This window comes from Arachis ipaensis, chromosome B10, assembly GCF_000816755.2.
Source record: "Arachis ipaensis cultivar K30076 chromosome B10, Araip1.1, whole genome shotgun sequence".
Classification (NCBI taxonomy): domain Eukaryota; kingdom Viridiplantae; phylum Streptophyta; class Magnoliopsida; order Fabales; family Fabaceae; genus Arachis; species Arachis ipaensis.
Window position 1 is genome coordinate 121,872,494 of NC_029794.2, and position 8,629 is coordinate 121,881,122.

An 8,629-nucleotide genomic window follows, 5' to 3' on the forward strand; every position below is an offset into this window, starting at 1 on the left:
CTAAAAGCAGCTGCAAAAGTCAGTAGCACCATTATCATTATTTTCAAAGTCTTAACATCACTCTTCAAGCTTGTCATCTACCAGTTGAACTCATGCAAAATTTTTTGCGAAATGGATGTCGCACAAACTAGTTCTTCACATCCATCAGCCCAACAAAAAAAATTACAACAGATTCCATACTGTAAAGTAACAAATGCATGTGAATCCAACCTCAAAGTGAAACCATCTTTATATTTTTTTTTCAAAGACATAATTTTACCTCATAGTTTGGACAACCATAAAATAGTCTACTAAGATTTTCTGTCATCATTAAGTACTTCATCACCATCCGAAGCTCGCAGTTGCAGAAAACGACGTTCTTACCTTCTCAATTGTGTGTTTCATTGCCACTGTAAGGTCTTCCAGTAGATTTCTTTCTACTTGAGCTACTTTGACTTCTCTATGCACTTTCCATCATTATACATGCAGAAGAGAAAACAAGATGAACTGAAAAAAAGAAGAGAAGACAAGAGAGGACAAATAGGAGAAGATAAGAATTTGGGGATTAGGATTTTATAATTGAAATTGAACTAATTTAGGTATTATAAACCAATTTCAGATATCAATTTGAATCATATTCAACTTTCGTCCACATCAACAAACAATTGGAATGCCAACTTAATACTTAACATTCCACATCATTAATGTTTACACGACCTTCTCCAAAGAACTAATGAAAATGCACGTTTTTGCGTTTAGGCAATTATTTGGTCATTTATTAATGTGAGGGACTAAATTGGATAACAATTTAAATTTATTTTAGGAATTATTTTAAACATTTATTCAATTATAAAATTATACCAATTATTATTTATTAGATTAAATTTACAAGTTTATCAGCTTTTGAACGGATGCAAATTTAGTTATAATTCTATATTTAAAAAGATTAATCACTAAATCAATTAAATATATGTAAATATATCAAATATAAATTAAAAATATATAAAATAATATAAATATATAATAGTTAATTTTTAATGTATACTTTTATGTTATCTTTAATTTTTGGGTTAAGTACTGTTTTCGTCCCTAAGGTATGGGGTGAAAATCAAATTCGTCCCCAACCTTTTTTTGTTACTAAAATCATCCCCAACGTTACAAAACGTTATAAAATCGTCCTTTTGTCCATAAATAAAATTTTTCGGACAATTTTGTCCATAAACAAAAATAAACACCTACTGAACTATGATAGATGTCCAGTTCCCGGATATGACAACGAATAATGGATTCTGGAAGGATTCTTCTCTCCAACCACAGCCTTAAAATTTAAGTAATTACAAGGAAAGGTTATAGAGAATAATGATTCAAAGGAAACATATATGTCCAGGAGGAGCAGCAGCAGACAATAGGCGTGAGAGGACAGCTTGCATAGTAGATGAATATGCACCACCATCACATGAGAGAAACTAGATCTATTTTTCAAAATGAATGTATAAACAAGCACATATTTACATCTTCCCTTTCTGTAAGCAAGATTCAAGACTCACAAGTCATAAACAATCACCTTTCAAACCACGAGAACTTTGAGCAATGGAGTCAACAAGAAAAAATAGGTCCACACCTTCTGATGCAGGCTTTGTTAGGATTTGGTTGAATTAGTCCCACATTGCTTAGGATAGCAAATGGAGTGGGTGGCCTAGGCTATAAATATGAGGCTAAGTTCTCCATTTGTTTTCGCACCAGTCAGAAACACTTTAAGCTTGTATCTGATTTTTTTTTCCTCTGTACTCTTTATTAGAGAGTGTTGTGAGGTGTAGTTAGATATTTGCTTTGAGAGAGTGTGGGTGTACTGGGGTGCCGGTGTTAGAGAGAAAGAAGTCTATGTGTTGTAACAATTTTCACATAGTGATATTCTCTGGTTGTCATTTGACAACGGCCGTGGTTTTTTCTCCGGTAATTGGAGTTTCCACGTTAAATTCTTGTGTTATGATTGTGTCTATTTTATTTCTCTGTCAAAGGTGTTTTCTCAAGGGGGAATGGTGTCTTATTCCCAACAAGTGGTATCAGAGCTTCGGTTCGGTGGAATTTATTCTTAGTATGCTCTGTGGTTGCAGCCTAGTCTGACCTTCCACATCAGAAAAGAATTTTGTCTTGTGGCTTGAGGTTGATCTTTGGTTGTTGTTGTTGTTGCTGGAAGGCAGTGTGACACTGTGAGAGTGCTGTTTGGAAAGGTTCTGGCTAAGGAAAGACTTGGTATTTTATCCTCATGGTATTACCGCACTGCCATGGATAAGGATGAGTTGTGGCAATTGGGTCCACAATTGCACACGGGCATTGGTTGGCGTTGAGATGCAAGGTGTGTGGCGGAGTTAGGTCGATGGCTGAAGAACATCCAGGAAAAACCAATTTGGAAGTTGCACCATGAATTTTCAGCAAGGTTTCGATCTGTACCAAGGCGAAATGCTTGGAGTGGTCTAATTCCAAGTGAGTATACTTTCATGGTGGAGTATGATAGTTCTCTGAACTATGATTGTCGGTATAGACAATGGCAGCAAAGAATTGTCGGTGTTGACAATGGAAGCTGAAGATGTGTGACTATTTCAATCAAGGTGGAGATTGTTAGGATTTGGTTGAATTAGTCCCACATTGCTTAGGATAGCAAATGGAGTGGGTGGCCTAGGCTATAAATATGAGGCTAAGTTCTCCATTTGTTTTCGCACCAGTCAGAAACACTTTAAGCTTGTATCTGATTTTTTTTTCCTCTGTACTCTTTATTAGAGAGTGTTGTGAGGTGTAGTTAGATATTTGCTTTGAGAGAGTGTGGGTGTACTGGGGTGCCGGTGTTAGAGAGAAAGAAGTCTATGTGTTGTAACAATTTTCACATAGTGATATTCTCTGGTTGTCATTTGACAACGGCCGTGGTTTTTTCTCCGGTAATTGGAGTTTCCACGTTAAATTCTTGTGTTGTGATTGTGTCTATTTTATTTCTCTGTCAAAGGTGTTTTCTCAAGGGAGAATGGTGTCTTATTCCCAACAGGCTTGACTCAGTTTCCAGATTTGGTAAAGAATTTCCATCACCTAGAATACACCCAACCAGATCCAACCCCATAAAAGTACAGATATATCAAGAAGAGGAATGCACACAGACAGGGCCAGAACCAGAATCATCAATAAACAATCCAAATCCAAAAATTCAAGCAAATTCAGAGTCAGAATTTCAACTAATCAACAACAATTCCACTCCTTCACCCCCTCACCCTCCCGTAACCCCCTCACCCCACTCCCGTAACCCCCTCCCCCAGAACCCACCACCACCCCCACCTCAGAAAATCATAACTCAAAAAATCAGAACTCAAAAAATCATATTTTATAATTTTTTTAATGAGGGGTAATTTGGTAATAAAAAAATAAAATTGGTAAAAAGGATGATTTTAAAGCGTTTTTGAACGTTAAGGATGATTTTAATAACGAAAAAAGGTCGGGAACGATTTTAATTTTGATCAAGACGTTAGGAACAATTTCAGTACTTAACCCTTAATTTTTTAAGTTTGTGTTTAAACTTTAAATATTATAATATATTTTTATCTTCTCTATTCATATTTTTTTAAATCAAAATTTACATGATTGTTGTAAAATGCATAAAAAGAGGGGAAACTAAGTTATTGTAAAATATTAAAATACATAAAAGGAGGGAAACTAAGTTTTGTAAAACTAAAAAGCAACAAATTATTGCATTGCGCTCAGTTGAGCTTGTTAAGATCGACATATTTTTTCAACAATATTTGATTTTATTAGTCAAATTTTAAGTTTTAATAAGATCTTTTTCTATTTTAATGTAGATATTTTTTTACTATTTAAAGTTTTAGCCCTCAAATTCTCTTCCATAAAATTAAAGAGCTAAAAAAATAAAAAACACTACTTATACTTTAATGGTTTCTCCTTCTTTCTCAGTTTTCTACGCCCTTCTTCCAAACATTCAACAAACATACCTCATTGATGATGATGATGATCCTAAAACAGTTGATCAAAACATCTTCAGTTTATCAGAGAATAAGCGTTATGAATGGAAGAACATGTTGAAGGGTCATGTTGAAACATAGTGTGTTAGTTCTTCTCACGGTTGGATTGTACTTTTAAATTAGAATGAAGTTCCACTTCTTCTAAACCCTTCTTCTTCCACTACCATTAACCTACCACCTCTTCCCCTTTCATTCTTGCATCCTGTGGCATATTCTTACTTTGCTGAATACTTAAGGAAAGCCTTCACAGTCAAAGCAATCATGATGTGTTGTTTCTTTCCTTCAAACTACATTCTTACCATTATATATATATGGTTTTAACTACAATATTTCTTATTACAATTCCACAACTTGGATTGAGTTCTCTGATGATAAGTAATTTTATTGTGACATTGTGTTTAGCAACAATTATCTTTATGCCTTGACACAAGATGGTTCTATTAAAGTTTGGAATATATGTAACAAAATTTTTAAAAGATTGATTCTTTTAACACTAACTGTGGAAGCGAATTATGAAAAGAGGAGAAACCATATTTAGGTGATAACTTTTCAAAAAATTTGTATTTGATGGTATCTACAAAAGCTTTCTGGTGATAAGGTTTATTGAAAATTTTGTGAATGGTGACGGATTGGTAGTAGAAGAAGGAGATCTTTTATCATCTGAGGATATATAACCATTGATTTGTCTTTATAGAACAAAGTATTTTATTGTTTATAAATTTGATATTGGAGACAAGAAATAGAAAGAGATAAGATCTTCACATGATAAAATTCTATTTTTGAGTGCTAATGAATCTGTATCAATGGATGCTAAAGTTTGTTTGGGGTGTGAAGCAAACTCAATCTATTTCACAGATGATATGTAAACAGAGATTATTTTAGACTACATGTATAGTGGACATGATTGGAGTGTTTTCAACCTTCAAGATAAATGTGTTAAGAGTCTCATATAATGTGAAAATAAAATTGATCCTCCACCAATTTGGTTGTTCCAGCTCCACAGCATTGTACTAACTTGCATGCATTAAGATGTTGATTATGCTGTATGCCTATATTTGATATTCACCCTTATATTTGTTATTCCATAGTGTTACGGCCTGGCCCAAAACTTGCGCGGGTCAACCCGACCCGAGTTCTCGCCGGCCCAGTGATGCGTCCTCCACCCGACCCGGACACGCGTCCCGTACGGCTCGCATACAGCCGTGGGACAACACCTTTGAGGGTATGGGCCTGCCCACTGGAAGGGCCCACTACTGACATGTATATAAGGGGGAGACTGGCTCTCCCCCCAAGGTACGTGACATTCACACACCATTCCCTCTCCGCCTGCACATATTCTGACAAGGGCGTCGGAGTGTCTTTGCAGGTGGCACCTCCCTCTCCATCCGAAGTACTCGGGATCTCGCTCACTCGGGACCAGGAAACCACGACCAGACGAGCCTCTCCACCATCCGAAACGTTGACCTCAAAGCCTTAACCCGAACCGTCCGGTACCCGACTTACCGAACATTGGCGCCGTCTGTGGGGAAAAGGACTCGTCCATGGATTTCGTGCTGGTCCAGATTGGGACAGGTTCCGAGGTAGCGCCTCCCGTGCTCGGGGGAGGCGCCGTCGCGACGGAATCCCGGCGACAGCAACGGTCGCCCCCGAGGGATGCAACGCAGACTCACGAAAGACGCCCCTTCGGGGGGACGGGTGATAACCACGCCAGGATAATGCAGGAACTACGCCACAGAATGCAGGACTTAGAGCGCAGGCTAGCAGAAAGAGAGCGCGACCAACGCTCCCCAGAGCGGAGCCCCCAACACGAGTCGGAGAGCACTGAGGAACGGGTACGCCCCAGAAGAAGAAGTCGCGACCCCATAATCTACGCCCGACACGGAAGGCGGCGCGCGTCGAACAGAGGCGACGAGGAAGCCCACCGCGAGAACAATGAGTCGAGAAGAACTGCCCGAGGACCCGTCATAATAGGAGCGACCCCTTTCCACCGCTCTGTACTCGAGGTCCGACTACCAAAACACTTCGACAAGCCGACAGACATGAAGTATGACGGAACGCAAGACCCCCTGGAACACTTGACGGCCTTTGAGGCCAGGATGAACCTAGAAGGGATGGGAGATGAGGTCAGATGTCGCGCTTTCCCGGTCACCTTAGCGGGCCCGGCAATACGGTGGTTTAACAACCTCCCACAAGGCTCGGTGACCTAATTCTCCGACATCAGCCACGCCTTCTTGGCTCAGTTCACAACTAGGATTGTCAAAGCCAAACACCCAATCAATTTGCTGGGGGTGACCCAGAGACCCGGAGAGCCGACCAGGAAGTACCTGGACCGTTTTAATGACGAATGCTTGGAAATTGACGGTCTGACGGACTCAGTGGCAAGTTTGTGCTTAACGAACGGGCTCTCGAATGAGGATTTCAGGAAACACCTCACCACGAAGCCCGTCTGGACGATGCAAGAGATCCAGGGCGTGGCCAAAGAATACATTAATGATGAGGAAGTCAGCCGGGTTGTGGCTGCCAATAAATGGCAGCCCGCCTACAACCAACCCCGGCACTACGAAGCCAGAGAAAGACCAAAGGAACACGCCAAGGACGGCGGTCCGAGTAAACCATCCAAACCGTTCCCCCGAGTTTGGAAGTTCACCAACTACACCCCCCTCACGGCATCGATCACTGAAGTTTACCAACAGATAGCAGAAAAGGGGATACTGTCGAAGCCCCGACCACTGAAGGACAGGACGGGAGGAAACAAGAACCTCTACTGCGAGTACCACAAGGGTGACGACCCACCAGCACGGTGTGGTAGGGTTAGGAGACCACTTCATCAAGCCAGACGGAATCATCACACTCCCGACCTCTGTGGGACAGGGGCAAAGACGAAGGACAATCATGGCAGACTTTGTAATATTACGAGATTTGACGGCCTATAACATTATCCTGGGGAGAAAGACCATTAACGACCTGGGGGCAGCTATCAGTACGAAACTACTGGTGATGAAGTTCATCACCGATGACGGATCCGTGGGATCCCTCCGGGGCGACTTGGAAACGGCGGTCGCTTGCGACCATGCCAGCCTTTCTCTCAGGAAAAAATCCAAGGAGGCGTCAGGGGTTTTCCTGGCCGACCTGGACGCCAGGGTAGACGACAAACCCAGACCAGAGCCAGAAGGAGACTTGGAAAAGTTTAGAGTCGGCGAGGAGCACGATAAGTTCACATTCATAAACAGAAACCTCCCGCACGAAATAAAGGAGCCTTTGATGGAGATGATCAGGGCTAACGCCGACCTCTTTGCCTGGACGCCTGCCGACATGCCAGGGATAGACCCCCAGCTCATGTCGCATCACCTGGCCGTAAAGGCAGGAGCCAAACCAGTGGCCCAGAAAAGGAGGAAAATGTCGCAGGAAAGGGCAGACGAGGTAGCCAAGCAAACGGCCAGCCTCTTAGAAGCAGGATTCATCCGGGAATTGGATTACTCGACTTGGTTGTTGAACGTGGTTCTGGTTAAAAAACACAACGGGAGGTGGAGAATGTGCGTAGACTACTCTGACCTCAACAAGGCTTGCCCCAAGGACTGCTACCCCCTACCTAATATTGATACGCTCGTCGACGCAGCGGCAGGGTACAGATATCTGAGTTTCATGGACGCCTATTCAGGGTACAATCAGATACCGATGCACCAACCCGACGAGGAAAAAACGGCGTTCATAACGCCAGGGGGCATCTATTGTTACAAGGTAATGCAATTTGGCCTAAAAAACGCAGGAGCCACATACCAAAGGTTGATGAATAAGATATTCAGCGAACTCCTGGGCAAAACAGTGGAAGTTTATGTAGATGACATACTCGCAAAGACCGCCCGACCTGACGATCTCCTGAGTGACCTTAACGATCGAAGGTTAAGACAATACTTCCAGAGTCATCGTATAGTCGTGAGGACAGATCAGGCGATTCGGCAAGTACTACAAAAACCTGATTTGGCTGGTAGGATGATGACCTGGGCCATCGAGCTCTCACAATATGACCTACAGTATGAGCCGCGACACACAATTAAGGCCCAAGCGATGGCAGACTTCTTGGTGGAAGTAACGAGCGACCCTCCCGAGGAAACGGGCACACGGTGGAGGCTTCATGTGGACGGAGCCTCCAACCAAACGTCCGGAGGAGCAGGGGTCATCTTGGAAAGCCCAGCAGGGGTCATCTATGAGCAATCGACCAAGTTCGAGTTCCCTGTGTCGAACAACCAAGCAGAATATGAGGCTCTCCTAGGCGGACTAATGCTGGCTCGGGAAGTCGGGGCGACGAGGGTTGAAGTATGCAGCGACTCCCAAGTCGTCACCTCGCAGATAAACGGAAGCTACCAAGCCCGGGACCCCCTCCTCCAAAAGTACTTGGAAAAGGTTAAGCAAACGACAAGCCAGTTCCAGGAGGTCATTATCCAGCACGTACCAAGAGAAAAGAACACACGAGCAGACCTTTTGTCGAAGCTTGTGAGCACAAAGCCAGGATCGGGTAACCGGTCGCTCATCCAGGGCATGGTGAAGGAACCAACGGTCGCCCTCCACCTGACGGAGTCGAGCCCCTCATGGCTGGACCCCATCACCAACTTCCTGGAACTCGGCAAGTTGCC